Source organism: Balaenoptera acutorostrata, chromosome 8, assembly GCF_949987535.1.
Source record: "Balaenoptera acutorostrata chromosome 8, mBalAcu1.1, whole genome shotgun sequence".
NCBI lineage: Eukaryota > Metazoa > Chordata > Mammalia > Artiodactyla > Balaenopteridae > Balaenoptera > Balaenoptera acutorostrata.
Window position 1 is genome coordinate 69,975,165 of NC_080071.1, and position 24,896 is coordinate 70,000,060.

The 24,896-nt window shown below is 34.3% G+C and overlaps 1 protein-coding gene across 2 annotated transcripts in view; it reads right to left on the minus strand.

Moving 5' to 3' along the window:
- Positions 1-24,896, minus strand: part of ERBB4 (erb-b2 receptor tyrosine kinase 4) — a 1,149,217-nt gene that overhangs the window by 826,378 nt on the left and 297,943 nt on the right. The gene's annotated exons all lie outside the window — the stretch shown is intronic.

Below are 24,896 nucleotides of genomic sequence, written 5' to 3' on the forward strand. Positions count from 1 at the left end.
TGTAAATAATACAGGGCTCCCCCACTTAAAGAAAATATAATGTAAGGATTTCTTCAAATAGAAAACCCGCCAAATGCAATTACATTTATTTCATATTATTAGAATTGGTCCAAAAATTTGGATGTGCCTACTTGCAGGGGCCTTGAATATAAGTTCTAAGATCTTGTCTAGAAAGCAATTAAAAATAAAGCATCATAAATTAGTCTGTTTTCTCAAGTAACATTTAATCATAGCACTTTAAAAATTAATGGTGTACTAAAGAAAATTCTTTACAGTGGTTATCACTGGAGTTTGAGATTTAAGTAATGTTGAAGGTGTTAACTTTGAAATGTTTACTTTTCTGCATGGCTTGAATTTTGTTTTTTATTTTTGTGATTAAAAATACATAAAATACATATAATACTTAAAACATTTTAAAGTGTAAATCAACAATTTAATAAAAATTATTTTAGTTTCTATTTTATGATAAAAATCAAGGAATTGATTGGATAAACTTTGAACCATTGCCCAGCTTTTGAATTATGTACAATCATTTCAAAGCCCCAGGTAATACAGCTTTACAAGCAACTACAGGACTTTTTGTTAATTCGGGCTTTACTAAGCACAACTGTTTTTGTCCTCTAGAAAGAGAATGTAATTGGTTTGTGACACAGCTATAATAAATGGTGAGATTTTATATTGTCAATTATAAAACTTGATCACATCACATTGTTGTAGTGGTTATAACATATATGATCCCTGATCGTGATATAATTAAACATAAGTTATCTACTGATGCCTCAATGTCAGAAGCTTTTCCCAAGTCTAGACTACAATGTTGGGGTTACAGTCCAATCCTCTACTTCTCTACCATATACCCCAGGTCACTGCAAATTCAACTGTCCACTTGAAGAGAAAATTTAAGATGTGAGGGAAATAAGTAAGGTCTACCTAGAAAGGTTACAGGTGCTCAGCACAGTCATTAAACTTGGACTACTACTAAGAGAATTATCAAAATGCCAACTATTCCAGGTTTAGATACACTGGCTTCTTCTTAGTAAGCACCTTTAGGTAACTGAATCCCTTCTTGCCGACCTATAGGGGTTGTGATCTCTGCTGCAACGTATTAATTACTTTTATAGTTTCTCCAGAATCTTTTACATATATTTATCTTTTCTTTTGAAGTTAGATGAACTACGCACATAATTTGAGACTGGGGTATTCTATTTCATAGTCTAATACCTGATTTCTACGATGTGATTATACAATAACTAATTGGATGAGGTGCTATTTTTACAGAGACTAAACCAGCAAATGACTTTCATTCAGTCTGTTAACACTCATTGGCATAGCTTACTGTTTACAAAGAAACATAGTAATTAAAATCCATTGCAATCCTGATAACCATAAGAATATCAGTGTACTTTCATCTTATTCTTAGAAAAGCAAGTTAAATACAAATCTATCACACATTACTAAGGTAATCCTGTAAAATAGGTTATATATACATATACGTATACACCCATACACATACATGTATATGTGTGTATATTTATATAATAATGGAAACTGGAAAGAACTTAAGCACTGGAAAAACTCCTTAAAATTGAATTTATATTTTGAAAGATATTCTGACCATGAAAAGGGAAACATCATTCATGACATAGAGAAGAAAGGTTGGGACATACATTTAGCTAGAGAGGGAAAGCAGGCAGTTTTTGTTTCTCTTTTTATAGCTTCCTGTCATTTTAGGGTGAGAAGAGTAAGGCAACAACAAAATTGATGACATTGCTAGGGAGAAAACTTGACTAAAGCACAACAGAAGCTTAGGTGAAACAAGAATGTTTTAGTCAAGAGAAACTTACTGATTGTAGATTTTTTGATGATGGCCATTCTGACTGGTGGGAGGTGATACCTCATTGTAGTTTCGATTTGCATTTCTCTAATAATTATTGATGTTGAGCATCTTTTCATGTGTTTTTTGGCTATCTAGATGTCTTGTTTGGAGAAATGCCAGTTTAGGTCTTCTGCCCATTTTTTGATTGGGTTGCTTGTTGTTTTTTTGATATTGAGCTGCATGAGTTGTTTGTATATTTTGTAGATTAATCCCTTGTCAGTTGCTTTTACAAACAATAAATGCTGGAGAGGGTGTGGAGAAAAGGGAACCCTCTTACACTATTGGTGGAAATGTAAATTGATAACAGCCACTATGAGAACAGTATGGAGGTTCCTTAAAAAACTGAAAAATAGAACTACCATATGACCCAGCAATCCCACTACTGGGCATATACCCAAAGAAAACCATAATTCAAAAAGATATATATGCACTCGAATGTTCATTGCAGCACTATTTACAATAGCCAGGACATGGAATCAACCTAAATATCCATCAGCAGAGGAATGGATAAAGAAGATGTGGTACATATATACAATGGAATATTACTCAGCCATGAAAAGGAACGAAATTGTGCCATTTGCAGAGACGTGGATGGTCCGTCATACAGAGTGAAGTAAGTCAGAAAGAGAAAAACAAATATCATATATTAACGCATATATGTGGAATCTAGAAAAATGGTACAGATGATCTTATTTGCAAAGCAGAAATAAAGACACAGATGTAGAGAACAAATGTGGGGATACCAAGGAGGAAAGAGGGGATGGGATGGATTGGGAGATTGGGATTGACATATATACACTACTATGTATAAAATAGATAATGAGAGCCAACTGTATAACACAGGGAACTCTACTCAATGCTCTGTGATGACCTAAATGGGAAAGAAATCCAAAAAAGTGGGGATATATGTGTACATAGAACTGATTCACCTGGGCATGGAACAACAGAAATTTCACAACTCACAGCTTTCTCTATATTTGTAGAATTCAAGAATCTCAGAACCCATTTATGGGTTAACCCACAAACTAAAGAGATTAAGCATTTCACTGTGTTTGTGAACAAATACAGGACCACTGCATATGAAAGGATATCAGTTTGCTATGATATATATATATATATTTATTTACAGCAAATTAGATACAGATTTATGCGTATGTATATAGCAAAGAAATCTGACAATTTCAAAAAGCTTACATGCAATTAACAGGCAATCAAAATCAGTTGTATAACCTAAAGGTCCATGTTATGTATACTCACCTATTACTGTGTATATGTAGTTTAAGATAAATATGCATATTACTATCTGTTTAATCATCACACTTAACCTTTGTTCAATAATTACAAACAATAGACTACTTAATTGGTAGGGATTTAATTCTTTCAATGTCACATCATTATTTTAAGAAAAATATTTGGGATTCTTTCCTGCCTTCTTAAACATAATGTATTGAACACAATCTAACTTCTTGATAACTGAAGGCAATCATGAAGAACAGGAATAATTATATCCTGCAGTAACACAATGATGTCCTTTGAGTTTCTGAGGATATGGAGCCATTTTTCCCACACAGTGATTCTAAAATATTAGTTTTTTTCAATTCCTACAAGTACATTTGTTATGGGTTTTCTATTTCATCATTTGCTGCTAGTTGATACTTCTCAGCTACCTACAAAAAATAATCTTTTACATGTCTATTAATTTACTCTTCCAACTGGGTATAGAGTTTGAAACCTTACATAATTGTGGAAAATGTGTAAATTAGCTCTAAGGGAACTGTTGGAACTATAGAGAGCTTGACATTTCCCTCAGTGACTTTCTGATATCAACTTTGGCCACTCAGAAACCTACTTATTTGCTTCCTTATTTATATTCTGTTTTAGGTGTTTGAGATTGCCAGATATTTAAATACCAGCCCATTGGGTAGCAAAATTATATATTGAATTTGGTACACCATGATTAGTTTCAGGAAATATTAAACAAATGTAAAATGATACAATCTGAAATGATTATATTCAAATAACATCCAATCTAAATTCATGCATTCATTTATTCTTAGTTTTTAAACAAGCACTATCTGAATGAATGAAGTCAATCATCTTCTCTTTATGCTCTAGCCAAAGCAAACACAAGCAGCCCTGTTGTTTTTGTCTGTTTTTATTCAAAAGACTAATAAGCTTATGGTGTTAAACAAAAAACAAAAAACTATCAGTTCAGAAAGGTATAAAGTAAAAGAGGAAAAGCCCCGTCCCCTTGCTTTCCTTGTTTCCATTTCTCAAAATTAGATATTATTAACACAAATTTATTTTTTAAAAGATCTTGATAATCAAATAGTTCTATAACTTTTAGAGATTTTGAAGAAGTTTTAAAACTATGGCCTACAAGCATGGTCTTAGTTTATTTATTAAATATAGCTTACGACTGGCAATAGCAGCTCAGCTTCAAATTGGTGGGTAGACAGTTCTTCCAAATTTTCTAAGTTCAAGTATTGTTATTCTGTAGAGGATATGTGTGACTCAATTTTAAATTTCTTTACATTGTGAATTCCAATAAGGAACTCAATTTCTTTTAAGGAAGAATTACATATACAGTTTGCTGTTTCATTCTCAAAAGTGCTTTCAGTAGAAGTTTACTAAAAACTAGCATACTTATTTACTTGTTTGTTCATTCATTCATTTGATAAATATATACTGTGTACTTAATTTGCACCAGGCAGTATTCTAGACACTTAAAAAACAGCTAGAAACAGAATAAAAAAAAAAAAAAAAGTCCCTGCCTTCAAATACCTCATATCCTAGTGGGGAGAGAAAACAGACAAGATAAGCAAGTAAAATAGTAATATGTTTGACAGTAGTAAGGAATAGGGGAAAAATAAAATGCAAAGAGGACAGATAGTGTCGAAGAAGTTACAATTTTTGATTGGATAGTCAACACCAGGACTTGCTTGGAGTATTTTTGAGAAACTACATGAAGAAAGTGAGAGAGGGAGCCACGTAGGAGCAACCTATACAGGCAGAAGGAACAGCGAATACAGAGGTCCTGAGGCAGGGGTGTGCCTGATATGTTCCAGGTATGAAAAGAAGGTCAGTGTTGCAGGATAGAAGCAAGCAAGGGGGAAATGGTAGGAGATAAGGTTAGAAAAGTGATGGTAATTAGACCATGTAGTTCCTTGTAGGTCCATTTTTGGCTTTAGTGTAAGATGTATAGGAAGCCACTGAAAGTTTTGAGCAGAGGAGTGTCCTGATCTGATTTACTTTAATACTCTGATTTTTGTATTAAGAATGGAGCAATGTGGGGCAAGGGTAGAAGAAAGGAGACCCTTCCTTCTTTCAGATAAAAGCTCACTGCATAATCCAAGGAAGAGAGAAGAATGGCTCTAACAAGAGTATCATCTTATAAGAGTGGAGGTGATGAGGTGTGGTTGGATTCTAGATACCTTTTGAAGATAGAACCTCAGAACTTTTGACATTCGGATGTGGGCTGTGACAGAAAGATGTCAAGGATAACACCCAGATATTTGGCTTGAGCAACTGGGAGAATCTGGTTCCTATTTACTGACATAAGGTATACATTTGGGTGACTTCAACATATAGCATTAAATGAATCATGAGGATGGATATGATCATAGAAAACAAGATGTACTAAGACTCAGCCCCATGGGGTACTCCAACATTTAGAGGTAGAGGAGGTGAAGCCCCATGGGGTACTCCAACATTTAGAGGTAGAGGAGGTGAAGACAAAAGAATAATAAAGTAGACTGAGAAGAGCAGAAAGATAGGAAGAATTAAGGTGTCGTGAAAGCCAATTTAAAGTGTTTCAAGAAGAGAACGACCTCTATGTGGAATGCTGCTGATAAATTAAGTAAGATGAAACTAAAATTTGAGCATGCAACATGGTGATCGTTTTTTGTCCTCGATAAGAGCTGTCTTGGTATGACTAAGGTCAAATGTCTAACTGGGGTAGTTTCAGGAAAAGATGAAGGAGAAAATTTAAAGATAGCAAAATTTAGCCATACTTTAAAGTTGTTGTTGTTGTTTTTTTTCCTGTAAAGGAAAGAGAAAACAGGGTGATAGCCAAAGGGAGAAGTGGGATATGAAGAAAGTTTTTTTAAAGATAGGAGGAATAACAATATCCTTCTATGCTACAGAGGGGAAGACCTAAATCAAAAGCATGGAAAGTTCATCTATAACAGGATAGAAGAGAGCAAGTAGAGGCACAGATGACACTGTGTAGGTGTGACAGAGCTTATTTTCTGATACAGGTATATGTATTGTAAAAACTGAAAAGTTAAGTGCCACATTTCCTTAGGGCATCAACTAAAGATACTACACACTCAGACATGTAATCAAAGACTACATTAATATGAGTGTGGGTCTTGTGAGACAATTTGAGTAATTTCATTTGCATTTCTTCTAATACTATGACAGGTTGACATCTACATCCTATGTTTTCATTGGAAAAACTCTTCAGTTATATATTACATGCTTCATTTGCTTACTTTTCTTAGAATCTAAATGTCTGCAGATTTACTCTATTTAATATGGATAGACACCCTGTGATAGGAGTTGCCAAAGTGATACCACATAATCTGTAACAGTTCCAGGGCCCATTTACGAATATGTTAAATTAAAACTGGGCATAAACTTCCATCAACCCTCTTATTTTGTATCTGGATCCAAGAAAACAAAAAATGTGAGTCAGGATGGGAGCTGTAACTTCAAAGAAAAATTAAGTATTTAACAACGCTAAAGTAAATAAAAAGTGAATGAACATCTGCAAATTAGGTGCAGGTAGTTGTTTGTGATATGACTGTGAATTCTAGTGCATTTTTCATCTCATCAGTTTTTCCATTTATATATATACATTTTTTTAAAAGCAGCCAGAATAAGTAAATTTGCCCCTCTTCTCCATCAAAACCAAAGTATTTCAACATTTCATGTTCATAAGAATCACCTGAGATCTTGCTATAAAAGCAGATTCTGATTCACTAGGTCTGAAGTGAGGTTTATAATTTTGCATTTCAAACAGGGTCTCAGGTTATACCCAGGCTGCTGGTTAGCAGAGCACACTTGAAGTAACAAGTCCTAATCACTGTGTCTTTTAGCATTTTCACAGAAGTTAAGATAATAAATTAGTTACTCATGCCTAATTATTTAGGTTTTCTTTTAAAAAATAGAGGTAAGTAGAATTTTTTAAATATTTTAGTTTATTATAGACATGTATGTTCCTATAAGAGCATATAAATATATATACAATTTTAAAACCTCCTTAAAATGTTAAAGTCTCTCATTAAAACAAACAAAATCCATAACAATTCCTCAATGCCAAAGGATTTACTCCTTATTTTATTTACCAGATATCACCTACAGCACAGAGCCTAATTTCACACCAATCCACTAATTAAATAACAAAAATTAAAGGAATAGAGGTTAAGTAAAAATGGAAACATCTATGTTGAATCTGACACACTGATTACAGTGCAAAGAGAACAAACAAAACAAATAGCATTATTTAAAACTGCAGTTCTGTAAGTGGCAATAAACGTTTTGCTATGATTCTGCTGTGCTGTTTTTCCCACACCTGCTCTCACTTGCCAGGTTAGAATGGCTTAATCTGCTCTACTGTGGGATCACAATCATTTGAACAAACCCCCTCAGGGCAGCAATATCCAGGCTCTATGGCTGGCTCAGAAGAGCTCCTGACATGATTCCCCATGAATTTGTAATTTTGTTTATGTATATTAAAAGCATGGCATAAGAAAAATATAGCATACCACCGATGAGAAAAGTTTCTAACCTGCTTTCATAAAGCAATAAGATCTCTCCGTAATACTGCAAAAATCCAGGGCTCACAGTGTTTATGTATTAAAAGAGGATAAGGGGCATGCTGTAAAGGTGCAATTTCAGAAGAACTGTCATTCCGAAGGGCTACTTCCTACAAACCACTGGCTGGGTTTAAGACTTAAATTACAGCACATTAAAAGGATCATACACCATGATCAAGTGGGGTTTATCCCAGGAATGCAAGGATTCTTCAATATACACAAATCAGTCAATGTGATACACCATAATAACAAGTTGAAGGATAAAAACTATATGATCATCTCAATAAATGCAGAAAAACCTTTTGACAAAATTCAACACCCATTTATGAAAATAAATAAATAAAAATAAAAACTTTCCACCCTCTGGAAAGTAGGCATAGAGGGAACTTACCTCAACATAATAAAGGCTACATATGACAAACCCACAGCCAACATCATTCTCAATGGTGGAAAACTGAAACCATTTCCACTAAGATCAGGAACAAGACAAGGTTGCCCACTCTCACCACTATTATTCAACATAGTTTTGGAAGTTTTAGCCACAGCAATCAGAGAAGAAAAAGAAATAAAAGGAATCCAAATCAGAAAAGAAGTAAAGCTGTCACTGTTTGCAGATGACATGATACTATACATAGAGAATCCTAAAGACTCTTCCAGAAAACTACTAGAGCTAATCAATGAATTTGGTAAAGTAGCAGGATACCAAATTAATGCACAGAAATCTCTTGCATTCCTATACACTAATGATGAAAAATCTGAAAGAGAAATTAAGGAAACACTCCCATTTACCATTGCAACAAAAAGAATAAAATACCTAGGAATAAACCTACCTAAGGAGGCAAAAGACCTGTATGCAGAAAACTGTAAGACACTGATGAAAGAAATTAAAGATGATACAAACAGATGGAGAGATATACCATGTTCTTGGATTGGAAGACTCAACATTGTGAAAATGACTATACTACACAAAGCAATCTACAGATTCAATGCAATCCCTATCAAACTACCAATGACATTTTTCACAGAACTAGAACAAAAAATTTCACAATTTGTATGGAAACACAAAAGACCCCGAATAGCCAAAGCAATCTTGAGAAAGAAAAACGAAGCTGAAGGAATCAGGCTCCTGAACTTCAGATTATACTACAAAACTACAGTAATCAAGACAATATGGTACTGGCACAAAAACAGAAATACAGATCAATGGAACAGGATAGAAAACCCAGAGATAAACCCACACACATGTGGTCACCTTGTTTTGATAAAGGAGGCAAGGATATACAATGGAGAAAAGATGGCCTCTTCAATAAGTGGTGCTGGGAAAACTGGACAGCTACATGTAAAAGAATGAAATTAGAACACTCCCTAACACCATACACAAAAATAAACTCAAAATGGATTAAAGACCTAAATGTAAGGCCAGACACTATAAAACTCTTAGAGGAAAACATAGGCAGAGCACTGTATGACATAAATCACAGCAAGATCCTTTTTGACCCACCTCCTAGAGTAATGGAAATAAAAACAAAAATAAACAAATAGGACCTAATGAAATTTAAAAGCTTTTGCACAGCAAAGGAAACCATAAACAAGATGAAAAGACAACGCTCAGAATGGGAGAAAATATTTGCAAAGGAAGCAACTGACAAAGGATTAATCTCCAAAATTTACAAGCAGCCCATGCAGCTCAATATCAAAAAAACAAACAACCCAATCCAAAAATGGGCAGAAGACCTAAATAGACATTTCTCCAAAGAAGATATACAGAGTGAAGTAAGTCAGAAAGAGAAAAACAAATACCGTATGCTAACACATATATATGGAATCTAAAAAAAAAAAAAAAAAAAAAACGGTTATGAAGAACCTAGGGGCAGGATAGAAATAAAGAAGCAGACATAGAGAATGGACTTGAGGACACGGGGAGGGGGAAGGGTAAGCTGGGACGAAGTGAGAGAGTGGCATGGACTTATATATACTACCAAATGTAAAATAGATAACTAGTGGGAAGTAGCCGCATAGCACAGGGAGATCAGCTTGGTGCTTTGTGACCACCTAGAGGGGTGGGATAGGGAGGGTGGGAGGGAGATGCAAGAGGGAGGAGATATGGGGATATATGTATATGTATAGCTGATTCACTTTGCTATAAAGCAGAAACTAACACACCATTGTAAAGCAATTATACTCCAATAAAGATGTTAAAAAAAAATTACGATTGTACAGTAAATATTTTGTCACATTTTTTTTGCGAGTGAGCTATTCTCTGAAAAAGTCTAATTTTATTAGGACATTCAGATGCTATTTAAGAGCCCAGGAAAGAGTAAATAATTCTACCTTAGATCATTTAACGGTTATAGGGCTACATCTTAATCTACCTTGACATACACAGACACAGATATACCCACATTTATCTATCTAATGAATTTTATATATATGTATGTGTGTATGTGTCCATGGCATTAAATGAGGTAAAACAGAGTTCAATATTTTTTTATAACAATAGTTTACATCAATGACATCCTTCTCACTGTTTTACATTACAGTGTACTCATAAAAATAATTATATCACTAATTACCACCATTAAGATGAACTGAAATAAAAGTAATGCTTTGCCACAATGACCAAAAAGTGGCTAATTCAGCAAATTTTCATTTTCTAACTAATACAACTCCAGTTTTTCCCCATAATATTATGCTACAAAGGACACAGTTTACTTAATCTGCCAGTTATTTCTATTGTACATATAAGAAACCTAGGGCAAATATATGAATAAAATACTTTTTTACCTTAAGCCAAAATATGCTATCAGCTCTCGGTGCAAGAAGTATTTAAGAACATAACACTTCCAAATCATTGAGTATGGACATATAGAATATTTTGTGTCATTTAATATAGATAATGTTTATTTTTCTAGAGTGAGAATTGATTTTTTCCATATACTATCTCATTTGATTCTCACAACAATCTTTATAAGATAATAAATGAAAAATTGCTTTCTTAGCTAGTAGTTTCTATTAACATATAAAGCATTATTCTTTTTGGTCTGCTGAGTCGAATAATTTGTCTAATCATCATCATCCTTATCAACAACATCATTTTATTACATAAGGAATGATATCAGTTGCTTCTTGTTGTTGGGTGATAGTGAGTTAGGTCAAGAGAAAATTAGTTAGTTGGTCAGAAACAAAGAAGGGTTGTAGGTGAGGATATCAACATGGGAATAAGAAAGAGAAGAAAGTTTTGCGCATTCCTTTGGAAATCTCTTCCAGAGATGGAAAGGAAGTGAGTTATTATTAAATACTTATTGAGGACCTATATGTATTAAGCACTACACCATAGGCTTCATTCAGTTTACCTAATAATGCCCTGAGGTAGTTATTGTTATCCTCACATCGTTGATGAAAACAGAACAGAGAGGGTAAATCAGCAGCCTAATATCTTCTGGGCTAATGAGTGGCAGAACCAGGACTCCAACCTGGATCCACATGACTCCAAAACTTAAGCATTTCTCAAAACATGATGAATGAATGATCTAATAAAGTTAGCAAATTTCCCAGATAAAACCTTGTCATAGCCTAAACAGATACCAAAAGTATTTTAATATTTGCATGGAAAGTGACGGGAATCTGTAGTAATCAGTATTCTAACTACTTAAATCCAAAACTTGTAGATTCCTGAAAGACTAAAGCTGAAGAATTTTGTTTCCAGTTAGTTAAAGATCTGGATTAATTTTTGTTATCCTTTATATGATATCTTAAATAATATGAATTTTATATGAACTTTAAATAAGTTTGGACTCCATGGTCACTTTGCTCACAATGTTTTGTAATTCTGAAGTAATTAGTGTTCACTTTTTTCAGTTGAGGTCAAGATTTTTCAATAGCTGATAGAATTCTGATGAACAATCATCAATCAGCAACTCAGATCCTCTATTATTTAGTGCTTCTATTATGTAGTATTTAGTTTCTATAATTTTAGAAACCAAATTGCAACTCCCATTTTTAGGTTCTTCAAAAGTTTGTATTTCCATATCTCTGAAACGAGCTTTTATCCAAGAAATAAAATTTACTAAAACTTTAGTACCATAAGCACCAAGACCCAGAAAGTTTAACCACCTTGTGCCAAGTTGCATAAACAATCAAGGATTTGTTAGGAATTCACTTCTAAATGCAGTGTCACGCTTCACACATAAAATTCAATTCTCTTAATAAAGCAAACAAACAAACTTCTTTGTACTTTGTAAAATGTATATATTACCTACTGTGGTAATCTAAGGAGAAATAAACAGAATCTCATTAAATGCATGAATATGTGGAAGAAATGTGAAAAAAGCATGGTCTGGTGGTTAAGTGACTGGGATGGTCAATCAATAAAAATGGTCCCTGATGTGTCACTAACTCAAGTATTTGTCCTTGAGAAAATATCCTCACTACTTCACAATCCCTCATTCATCCTGCTATTAAAAGATATTTAACAACGAATTCTGATGTTTAGAATGTGCTTGAAAATATTTCAAAGCCCTAGTGTATGAATTATTGCTTGTGTACAAAACTGCTTATAGGGATATTAGTATTAATATACTTGAAAATTAAGTGTACACTTATGATTCTTTCCCTATTCTTAGTGAAAAAAAAAACATTTCTTTTAAACTTTAAGGGTTTTGAATACCATAAGTCTTGGATAATTTCATATACTATTTACAAAACAATATTTTTATATTTTACTCCTTTCAAAACCTTCTCATTAAAGAGTTCTCCTTAGTTACATTAGCAGAAGCCAAGGAAGAGAATTTGAATCTATAATTATCTCTTAAAAAGTCAACATTTGTTTACTTAAAACTGTATCATACAATTTTAATAACAGCGATAACAAAATTAACATACACCATGTCAGAAAGAATTGAGCAGCAAATGATAAATAGCTTACATTTTAAAGGGGTAAAAATAGATCTTAATTTATTATCTGAGGTATAATTTCTAAAGATCTTCATATTGTATATGTTTGTAGATTATTTAGTAATTGAAAAACTATAGTCCTCAGTGTCCTGAATATCTTTTTTTTTCCCCCTGGAATCATACCACTTTATTTCCAAAACTTTGGAACAGATGGATGGATAGATAATAAAAGGTAAGTTTAAAAAATTTCATTACAACAAGCCAGGGAAAATACTCATTATTTTTCCTTCAAAAGAAATTAGATTTGAATACAACATTGGGACTATCCAGTTAAAACTGCCTAAGTAGTATAATCTAGGTCAAGAAATGAAATGTTTCTGGAAATTATTTAGCTGGTACACAAATAATGTTACAACTTGCATTTCTAGCATCTTTTTTTCAGTGCATCTAAAACTCATGAATTGGCATATATTAATACAATTTTGATTAATACTAATTGCTTTTATATCTTCCATTTATTACATGCCTTGCCTATGCTTCAAACAATGAATATCTGAGGAAAGCCATAAGAAAAGTCTCAAAAAAAGTCAAGAAACAAAATGGGACTTGAAATCTGCTGATATCTTCACCTTGTCATAAAATGTATTAAAAAAGAGAAGAAAGATGAATTTATAGATGGATAGTAAAATGTCAGTTATAGCATTTAGGAAGTGGTTAAATGAATGTTTACTATAAATTCTTTCAACTTTGTATATTTGAGAATTTTAATAAAATGCTGGAAAGTAGAACCTAATTAATGCTCTTTATCAGATCATTAAACTTTATGCCATACATGAATTAAAATACTATCTTTAGTGTTTGCCACTTTCTTTGAATATGGGATATTAAAATAACAAACTAAAAAAAGGATTTAAAAATCCATTAACAAACATTTTCTCTTTCCACCTCATAGATTATACTTCAAAATCTATTCTGGGACAATGGGCCCCCTCCCAACACACACACACACACACACACACACACACACATACACACACACACACACACACACATGCACACTTTAAGTTGAGAAATTCCAGGTACAGGCCATTAAATGCTCTGACCCATATCTAAGAAAGCAGCACCTGTTTAAACAATGACTTGCGTTCCTATTGCTGAAAATTAATGAGTCAACCATGAGAATATATTTATTGGAAAGAATAAATAAGGACACAAATACAATATACATTGTATAACTGAACAAAAATAAATTCATTTGAAACATTTTCATTGATTAACAATCTAAATATTTAGTGAGTTCCAACTTCTAGAAATTATTTATTGATAAAAAAAGAGGAAGACAGTATTCCAGGACTTTTAATTTGTTATTTGCAATTTTGTTCAATTGTACAAAATCAACAGTACTACTCCTTTGTTGTAATTATTTATTGTTAAGTGATATGATATAAATCAATGGGAAGAATAACAGAGTAGAATAAGAAATCTACTTCTTATACAGATGTATGAAAAAAAGTGCCTTATAGAATGTCCATGTTAAAAGAGATGAGAGAAAATTAAAATTTTACTTATTTTTGAATGAATCTATCTGACAAATGGAATGTGCGAATATGGTATGCTAGGGAAAAATAGAAAATTAAAAAACCAAAAGGATACTTGAAGAGCAGGAAATGAAAAACAAAAGAACAGAGAATTAGAGAAAATAAAAGTCAGGCTGCTATTGAAAAATAAAAGTTAGGTCCTGCTGTTTGAAATTCATGAGGCCTTTATACTTGAAGAACTATAGATTATTGGAGTTAGGAAAAATTATGATCAAATTTTAAATGAAAGTTTCCTACAAATTCATAGAGGACAAAAATTCAGTCTATAGCGTTAGCTTACTTTAACATGTTCATAATCCACCAACAGTTTGCTTACTAAGGGTGATGGGGATTAAGAAAGTAGGTTTTCTCAACCTAAATGTCCATCGACAGATGAATGGATAAAGAAGTTGTGGTACATATATACAATGGAATATTACTCAGCCATAAAAAGGAACGAAATTGAGTCATTTGTTGAGATGTGGATGGATCTAGAGACTGTCATACAGAGTGAAGTAAGTCAGAAAGAGAAAAACAAATATCGTATATTAATGCATGTATGTGGAACCTAGAAAAATGGTACAGATGAACCGGGTTGCAGGGCAGAAGTTGAGACACAGATGTAGAGAACAAACGTATGGACACCAAGGGGGGAAAACTGCGGTGGGGTGGGGATGGTGGTGTGCTGAATTGGGCAATTGGGATTGACATGTATACAGTGATGTGTATAAAATTGATGACTGATTAAAAAAAAAAAGAAAGTAGGTTTTTTATTTTTAAATGTTTATATAATGGCTTTAAGTAGTTATTTGAAAGAAGTAGTGATAGAGAAATGGGAAATTATTATTATATAAGAAATGAAAGTTGTAAATTAAGGCTTTGATATGAATAAACTCCAAGTATATGTAATGAAAAAGACTCAGTTTGGACTCAGAATGAGAAAATCTGAGTTCTAATTCTGACTTTGATAACAAGCAATTTATGAAGATCATTCTTAGGTAGGATTGAGTAAAGGAAGTTTAAACAGAAAGATAAGAGCAAAAAAATGTTAACATCTGTGTCATCTATGAATACCTAAAAAAATCAATCTATAAAAATGAGGATTCAGGCAGGAAGTAGGTATTGACTTTGACAAAAAGAAATTCCCAAATAGAATAATCCAAACTAATTTTTTTTAAAATAAACTAAAATACTATCCAATAATACCAGTCAAAGACTCTCTAAGGAAAAGGAGAAATAAGAGAGAGAGGCAAAGACAATTCACATATGATGATTGAATTTGTCAGGGATAAAAAACTGTTCAGAGGTTTTTATGACTTAGAGAAGTTAAGAAGGTAGTTACAAAAGCACAGCTTCATAAGAACTCTGTCTTTTGATCTTATTTTGTAAGAGACAAAGTTAAAATTAAAAACTCTTTGTATTTTGTAAGTGGGATTTTTTTGTTTTGTTTTGTTTTATAGAAGAATAAAATATAAAAGCAGGAATGGATTCTGTTTCTGTGGGATTTGAAGCTTACAAAATCTGGGGTGGGGGGAACTCTTTAAGAAAAGAATATAAAATTAAATTTATAAAATGAGGTACAAATGTAAATATTTAGTTTTAATGAGAATGTACATTCCAACAAACAACTTATTTTTATAAATCTGACAAATACCAAAAACAACATACATTCCATAAAAATAGTATAAAATAATTATTGACTGATACAACTCTCTCTCTCTCTGTCTCTCTCTCCGTCTCTCTCTCTCTCTATATATATATATGCCATGTACTCTGATAACCGCTTCATATGACAAAGATTTAGCAAAATCATTTTCTATAGAAAATATAGTGTGATAATTCAGATTTTTCTTTCTCATGTAGATAGTTTTTAAAAGTTTCTTTCAACTTCACAACCTACTAGTGGTAAGACCATGTTAATTGTTAGAATTGCTGTGAAACTTGGGAAAACATCTATCAAGCTTTTTTTTTCATATGAGCTGTATGATCCAGAACTTTCCACAGACTAGCTTCTAGCTCCACACACTTCAAGCCTTGTTTCTCTTCCACTACCCACAGACATCAATAGCCAGGCACCATCAAGCATATGAATAATCATTTACCACCTTTGGCCCTGCACTTTTGTATTACGAAGGGAAGTTTTATAGAGGGAAAATCAGAATGGAAAATGAAAGCAATATTAACTAATTGTGGTTAAAATATTTTTCTATTGAAAATTTTAAAAATTTACCAAGGCTTTGAAAGAAAGTAGACTGAACAGTTTAGTCTCATAATCAGCCTGCCTCTGGAAACAAATAGCTTGGGGTAGGATAAGAAATAGAGTAAAGAACAAATTCATTTTAGAGCCATATGAGGGTAAATGTGAAGTGCAGTGTGAAGTTGGATCCATAGAATCATATGTTGATATTCTGTTTTCTCTCTGTAACTCTACAGAACACAAATGTCATAAAGGAGAATCTGTTAATTACATATATCTAAAGACATGTCTGAAACTGTATATTCTCAGCAAATAAGGAATAAACTAATACTCCAGGAATCTCCCGGTTAATCACTACAGATAGTAATTTACACTTACTATCTATAGTGGGTTGAATAGTGTCCCTTCCAAATCTATGTGACCTTATTTGGAATAAGGGTTTTGCAGATTTTAGTATGGTAAGGATCAAGACAAGACCATAATGGATTAGGATGGGCCTTAAATCCAGTGAGAGTGCCCTTATAAGAAAGAAAAAAGAAGAAGACAAAGACATAGAGAAGAAAGTGATGTAAAGACGGAGGCAGAGATTAGAGTGATGTATCTATAAGCCAAGCGATACCAAGGATTACCAGCAACCACCAGAAACTAGGAGAGAAACACAGAGTAATACCTACCCTAGAGCTTCCAGAGGAATCAACCCTGCTGACATGCTGATTTTTTATTTCAGGCTTCCAGAACCAAGAGAACAAATTTCTGTTGTTTTAAGCCACCCAGTTTGTGGTAATTTGTTATGGCAGCACTAGGAAACTAATATACTATCTCTACATAGAAGCATCTCCAAAATGGCTACCATGACACTGGATTTGTGAACGATATGTTTATATGTATGCCTAAAGATCCATGGAATAAAGAGGTTCCTCTCAGGATATAGCGAAAACATTTTCACCAAGGATAGTTATGCCCTAACTTATGTTTCTGCAGTCCCTCTAAAACTAAGAGCGTATTAAATGTTTAAGCAACTGAGGATCAAAAAGGAAAATAAGTGATGTATTATTTCTGGGGAAAGATAACAATTCTATAAGGTAAGTTCCCTTTCCATGAGCAATAATATAAAAACATTACAATAGAATGTTATGCTTGATTTGATATTATTCTCTAATTTTCAAAATATTTTAATGTCCCATAACAAGTTCCAAAGACCATGTTAATTGCCTCTCTTGAAGAGAGAAACCAATAAAAATATTGCTTGACCACCAGAATCACCACTCCATCTTTTTTTTTCCATAATTAAAGTCCCTCACATTCTGTATTTACTTTGCATTTCAAGATTTTAACAGTATCTTGATAATCACTTCTGAGATGCCACTGTAATTGTTAGACCTTTTTATTGGTTAAAAGGTATCTATGGCTTGCCCATCCCACTAAATGCTCAAGGTCCTAGAGTATAATAGTCACAATGCCAGGCACAGAGCTGGATATATCTTAAATATACTGTAGATGTTTATCCACTTGAGGTGAATTTGTTACACCAACAATAATGTTGACGTCTCCACAGAAAGGCATTCAGTTTCAGAATTCCTTCAACTGTAAAGATCTACAGAGTAATCCATTTAAGAATATTTGCATTCATATTAGTTCAAAATTAAATCCAAATGCAATCTGTTTATATAGGGTTCTGTAGCTGTGCTGGTGGGTTTTCTCTCATCAAGGAAACGCTCTAGTTGGTCATATTTAACTGTGCTGGTGGAAGGCCAAGAAAAAGCTCTTCATTAACATGTACTCAGCAATTACCAAAGGCACATAGACACATCTCATTTCTACCCTGCCATTATGCTCACTGGACTGGAAAATGGGATTGGGCCAAGTGGAACTGTCCCAAGCACATGAACTGTATATACCTGGAAGGAGAATCACACAGTATGCTCTATAGACAAGGAGTCTGTGTACCTTAGCAACTTTCCCATGACAATTTTCTCAGAGTCCCTGGTCAAAATGACTGAGACTGGTTTACCACTAGGCATTTTCATTCTGCTTTAAAATATCATAATTATATTAAGGATACTATTTTGACAAAAGAATACTTTAAATTATTAAATTCATAAATACTATAAAATAGGAACTAACTTTCATGTTACATTTTATGTATCAATCTGAGATGAAAGAAAAGACCTCTGAATATTATGTATAGAAACTTTTCATACTCAAATCTTTAGTCTATTAAATAAAAATAGATAGGCATCAGAAAAGCAGCCTCAGTAAATGACTATGTGAATGAACAATAAAAAAAAGTGTCTTATTATAAACTCTTTGTCTCAAATAAACAAACTCTGGGTGGCTCCTGGTGGGTAATGTTCCCTTCATCATGTTTCCACTTAGTGATGGAAGTGGAACTGGATTGCTGTTGGCTGACACCTAACAGCTCGTTGCTTCCCCTGAGGAACCCCTTCTGGGAGGGTCCCATGCAGGCTGATTCTAGCATGCTGCAGAAGAGGCACAGGGGTAAATATGTGCTATCACTGTTCATTCTGTCAACACATATTAAGTGCTCAGGGCAGTTCATTTAGGTCAGGAAAACGAAGACCAATAGAACTAGGCCCCCCTGCCCTTGAGAAGCTCACAATCTAGAGGACAAGACCTAATATCTATTATACATATTTTCTATGGGTCTCAGTGCCATGATGCATCCATATACATGGCACCAGGGAAGCATGGTAGAGATGAACAAATGAAACAGGCAATCGTTTTTCGCTGTCTGAAAGTCATGGAAACTGTAATCAAGGAGGTGAACTATCATACGTATAGAGGTGTCTCATATGATATGTCTACTTCAAATTTTTTAATATTGCTTTCTACAATAATGATATGCAAATTAACAGGCACAAACCTGTTGGTAACATCATTTTTTAAGGAAATTTCACTAACAAAATGCTATGGTAGAATAGTGTAACACTTTCATATATATTTTGGCAGGTAGATTTAAGAACTCAAACTCCAAGGTACAGATATGTACAGTGACACATGGGTTCTCTTGCTCTCCCATTAACCACCAGGACACAACAAGACATAAGGAGTGACTGTGGTATGTTCATATTTAGGAAAGAAATTGGGCCAGGGATTCGGGCCTTACCGTCGCTTGAGCTAGCCTGGATAGTCATACACTGGATTTCCCACTACCTGTGTTAATCAAAAGAGCTATATGTTGAAAGCTCAACCCAATGTTCTTGTAGAATGAAAATGGTTTTGTTGTTGTTCTAAGCAGAGGATCTCATCGCAAGAGTTAGCCAATTGAAACATTTACCCCCATCCTGGTTTTGTATTTTAAAAAATGACTAGGCTGTATTTTTTGCTTTATCTTTCATTTAAGCTTAGTGATCCATTTTCTTACTTTCCCTTTAAAATCCTTTTCATATTAATTGTGAATACAGACCTACAATTGTAGTCACTTTTCTACTAGAACAACCAGTACCAGATGATACATGAATAAATTAATCAATAAAAGTCTTAGGGATTCTAAAGAAAGTAATCTGAGTTGGTATCAGGGTATCAATTATCAATTTTTTCTAGATTTAATTTAATAATAGTAAAATAGAGAATCCACATCCTAAGAACTACATTTCTGTGTCCTATTCTAAGCAGCTTACTTGCCAGGTAGAGTAAGAGAGAAGTGGGGTCTATCCCATTGGCTTTAGGGTGTCTAATGTTTCTTTAAAATGTAATTATATATTTCAGTTACTCTCTTCACTAGTGAAAGATGACATCATCCTCTGAGTCCCATTCAGCATAAGAATTACAATGAGTAGATCCTAAAACTTATTAATATAACTTAAAAGACAGGAAAGGGAGATTGGAAACTGAATTTGCAAAATACCCTCCATGATGCAGGAAAAACCCTTCTCTGCTGAAACTGCAAACAAACAGACTGTATCCATCAATTACTTTGTTTTTGTGAATTAGTTTAAAAGTAGGTGGTGAATGATCAAACACATTTTAAATACAAAGCAAGCAGAGAGTCACATGGGGTTCTTTTATGAATCAAAGTTTTCACTTCTCCATGTCCTATGTGTTACTGTAACCACTGAAGCGGCATATAGTATATAGGACACAGAGAGCCACTCTGCTAATCGGTCCCCACAGACCTGATGGTGCACTCTGCTGCAAAAGCAATTTTCATTTTGAACTCCAATACCCTTTAATAGAACGCCAGTGCTTCAAAAATAATCACATCATGGTTAGAGTGACTTAGAGGCTCGGTTTCAACTGCATGCACCCCTCCTCTACTCTGTCTCTCCTTCCCCCTTTCTTTGCCCTTAACTTTATGCCTAGAGATGAAATTCCTTTCACTTTTTTCTGAAAACTAATACAAGGATGAGGGATATTGTTATATGAGACATTAAAAAATATTTATTTCTCAATTACTTTTTCTTTAAGAATAAGAGATAATCATCCAAACGGAATGACTTTTCATCACAGATTTCTGTCCTGAGGCAGAAGAGCTTTCCCTTTGAAAGGAAACACATTCCATAAGGAAGGTCTCCATCAAAAATCAAACAAGAACTGTTGTTACAAAAGAGAACTCTGGCAGCAGTTTCAGGGTAACTTGCTGGCTCTTTCTTGGACCTGTTTTACTGGATTCTAAAGAAACTTTTTATTTTTTTAAAGTGAGATCTCTAGGAAGTTACCTATTGAAACTACTAATCTTTGACTACTGCTTCTGAGAAGAATGTTTCCAAATGGAACTGCATGGCCTCCCTCACCAGGAGATCATCCTACAGATGAATGAAGTGCTGAAAAGAAAAAGCCTCCTATTTCAACTGAAGAGTAAAATCGGTGACAGGATTATTATTACTAGTGGAATATTCTCAGACTATTTCTCCAAGCCAATAAAATATTTAAAAGTAAAGAGAATACCTTCCAACTAAGTTTGAAATTAAAACCACAACTAAAGTAGACCTACGTAGAAATTACACAAAAGATTTTTAAAAAGTAAAAACTAAAAAAATGAGATTATATTCAGTTTTGTTCACACAGCATCAGATATTATTCCAATAATGTTCTTAATTTTAATATATTTCTATCAAACTTAATAAAAAGTACCTACACTAATACATAATTTTGTACCTAGTACGTACCTAAAGTCTGGGGGCTTTGAAATCTAGATTTAGCAGATAAACCAATATCTAAATAAATATTCAGTGTAGATGATAAAATGCTAGTCAGAGCTACTCTAAATTATAGCTGTGCACACACAGAGTATACAAATGCCAAAATATTACACACAACCAAATTCAGTTGCCTCTTGCTCAACAAGCTTTAATCAAATGGGAAAAGCTAAATTGAAGAGCTGCTTTGTGAACATGCATTTCAATAAACCATAATGTTTGTGAAATCAGAACATGGGAAAAGAGGATATCAATAAAAAGAAAATAATTCCCCATGAAAATTACCCATTTAGCATATTTCAAGTACAAATTTAGGGAATATAACTACAGACTGATACCTAATAGTAGAGGCAAGCTCATAGGTAAAAAATAATCCTAGTAACACATATTTGAATAGGTCTAGGTTGCCAGTTTATCTTAGCTTATTTCAATGTACACATGTCAGGCGACTGCTTTAGTAGAGAAACTCAGGATTTAAATAAGATGTTTCAGTGATACACTTCAATAAAATGCACCACCCCTTCCAAAAAACCCACAAAATTCTCATTTCTATAACTGGCGCCATTAGATCTGGCACAAGGTAATAATTATAGAGCCCAAGAGCAATTTAATTATCATCTTAGAGAATTGTTAGTAGATCAGGAATATATTTTGGGATAACCACATCAATACAGAATAATTATTATTTACAATTATATGAATATCAATAGTGTGTCATGCCCAATATAAAACAAATCTTTCCAGCACAGAAGGCTTAAACATCACCAACATATCAACTGTCCAATGCAATTTCTAGTTAGCATAGTGGGAACCATAAACGTTATCTCACAAAAGCTGGTGCTAGGGGGTGGGCAGGAAAGTTTGCCTAAGGTTATCATCCAGCCAAGGAATTTCACTGTAATTCTTGGTATAATACCCTGAAATTTTCAAGAAAAGAAATTGTTTTGAATAAACTTCCAAATTAGATCCTCTCATTTAATAAGATAAATAAGACATATTTTCCAAACAATGGCATACTATTTAACATCACAAAAATCAAGATCTTATTGGGAACAAAGTAATGTCAAACTATTGATAGCTCTTTGTAGCCAGAGCAATCAGACAAGAAAAAGAAGTAAAAGCAATCCAAACTGAAAGGAAGAAGTAAAACTGTCACTGTTTGCAGATGACATGATATTATATAGAGAAAACCCCAAAGACTCCACAAAAAACCCTGTTAGACCTAATAAACAAATTCAGTAATGTTCTAAGATACAAAATTAATATACAAAAATCTTTTGTGTTTCTATTAACTAGTAACAAATTATCAGAAAGAGAAATTAAGAAAACAATCCCATTTACATCAAAAAGAATTAAAATACCTAGGAATAAATTTAACCAAGGAGGTGAAATACCTCTACTCTGAAAATTATAAGACATTGAGGCAAGAATGAAAGGAGACACAAAGAGATATAAAGATATTTCATGCTCATGGACTAGAATAATTAAAATTGTTTAAATGCCCATACTAACTGAAGCAATCTACAGATTCAATATAATCCCTATCAAAATTGCAGTGGCGGCGAAATTTGTGGTCCTGAACCAAGATGGCAGAGTAGAAGGACGTGCTCTCACTCCCTCTTGTGCAAACACCAGAAGCACAACTAGCTGCTGGACAATCACTGACAGGAAGACACTGGAACTCACCAAAAAAGATACCCCACATCCAAAGACAAAGGAGAAGCCACAATGAGATGGTAGGAGGGGCGCAATCACAGTAAAATCAAATCCCATAACTGCTGGGTGGGTGACTCACAGACTGGAGAACACTTATACCACAGAAGTCCACCCACTGGAGTGAAGGTTCTGAGCCCCACGTCAGGCTTCCCAACCTGGGGGTCTGGTAACGGGAGGAGAAATTCCTAGAGCATCAGACTTTGAAGCCTAGTGGGATTGATTACAGGACTTCCACAGGACTGGGGGAAACAGAGATTCCACTCTTGGAGGGCACATACCAAGTAGTGTGCGCATCAGGACCCAGGGGAAGGAGCAGTGACCCCAGGGGAGACTGAACCAGACCTACCTACTAGTGTTGGAAGGTCTCCTGCAGAGGCAGGGGGTGGCTGTGGCTCACTGTGGGGACAAGGACACTGGCAGCAGAAGTTCTGGGAAGTACTCCTTGGCATGAGGCTTCCCAGAGTCGGCATTAGGCCCACCAAAGAGCCAAGGTAGGCTCCAGTGTTGGGTTGCCTCAGGCCAAACAACCAACAGGGAGGGAACCCAGCCCCACCCATCAGCAATCAAGTGGATTAAAGTTTTACTGAGCTCTGCCCAGGGTAGCAACAGTCAGCTCTACCCACCACTAGTCCCACCCATCAGGAAACTTGCAAAAGGCTCTTAGATAGCCTCATCCACCAGAGGGCAGACAGCAGAAGCAAGAAGAACTACAATCCTGCAGCCTGTGGAACAAAAACCACACTCAAAGAAAGATAGACAAGATGAAAAGGCAGAGGGCTATGTACCAGATGAAGGAACAAGATAAAACCCCAGAAAAACAACTAAATGAAGTGGAGATAGGCAACCTTCTAGAAAAAGAATTCAGAATAATGATAGTGAAGATGATCCAGGACCTCGGAAAAAGAATGGAGGCAAAGATCAAGAAGATACAAGAAATGTTTAACAAAGACCTAGAAGAATTAAAGAACAAAAAAACAGAGATGAACAATACAATAACTGAAATGAAAACTACACTAGAAGGAATCAATAGCAGAATAACTCAGGCAGAAGAACAGATAAGTGAGCTGGAAAACGGAATAGTGGAATTCACTGCTGCGGAACAGAATAAAGAAAAAAGAATGAAAAGAAAAGAAGACAGCCTAAGAGACCTCTGGGACAACATTAAACGCAACAACATTCGCAATATAGGGGTCTCAGAAGGAGAAGACAGAGAGAAAAGACCCAAGAAAAAATTTGAAAAGATTATAGGTGAATACTTCCTTAACATGGGAAAGGAAAGAGCCACCCAAGTCCAGGAAGCGCAGAGAATCCCATACAGGATAAACCCAAGGAGAAACACGCCAAGACACATAGCAATCAAAATGGCAAAAATAAAAGACAGAGAAAAATTATTGAAAGAAGCAAGGGAAAAACGACAAATAACATACAAGGGAACTCCCATAAGGTTAACAGCTGATTTCTCAGTGGAAACTCTACAAGCCAGAAGGGAGTGGCATGATATACTTAAAGTGATGAAAGGGAAGAACCTACAATCAGATTACTCCACCCGGCAAGGATGTCATTCAGATTCAATGGTGAAATCAAAAGCTTTACACACAAGCAAAAGCTAAGAGAATTCAACACCACCAAACCAGCTCTACAACAAATGCTAGAGGA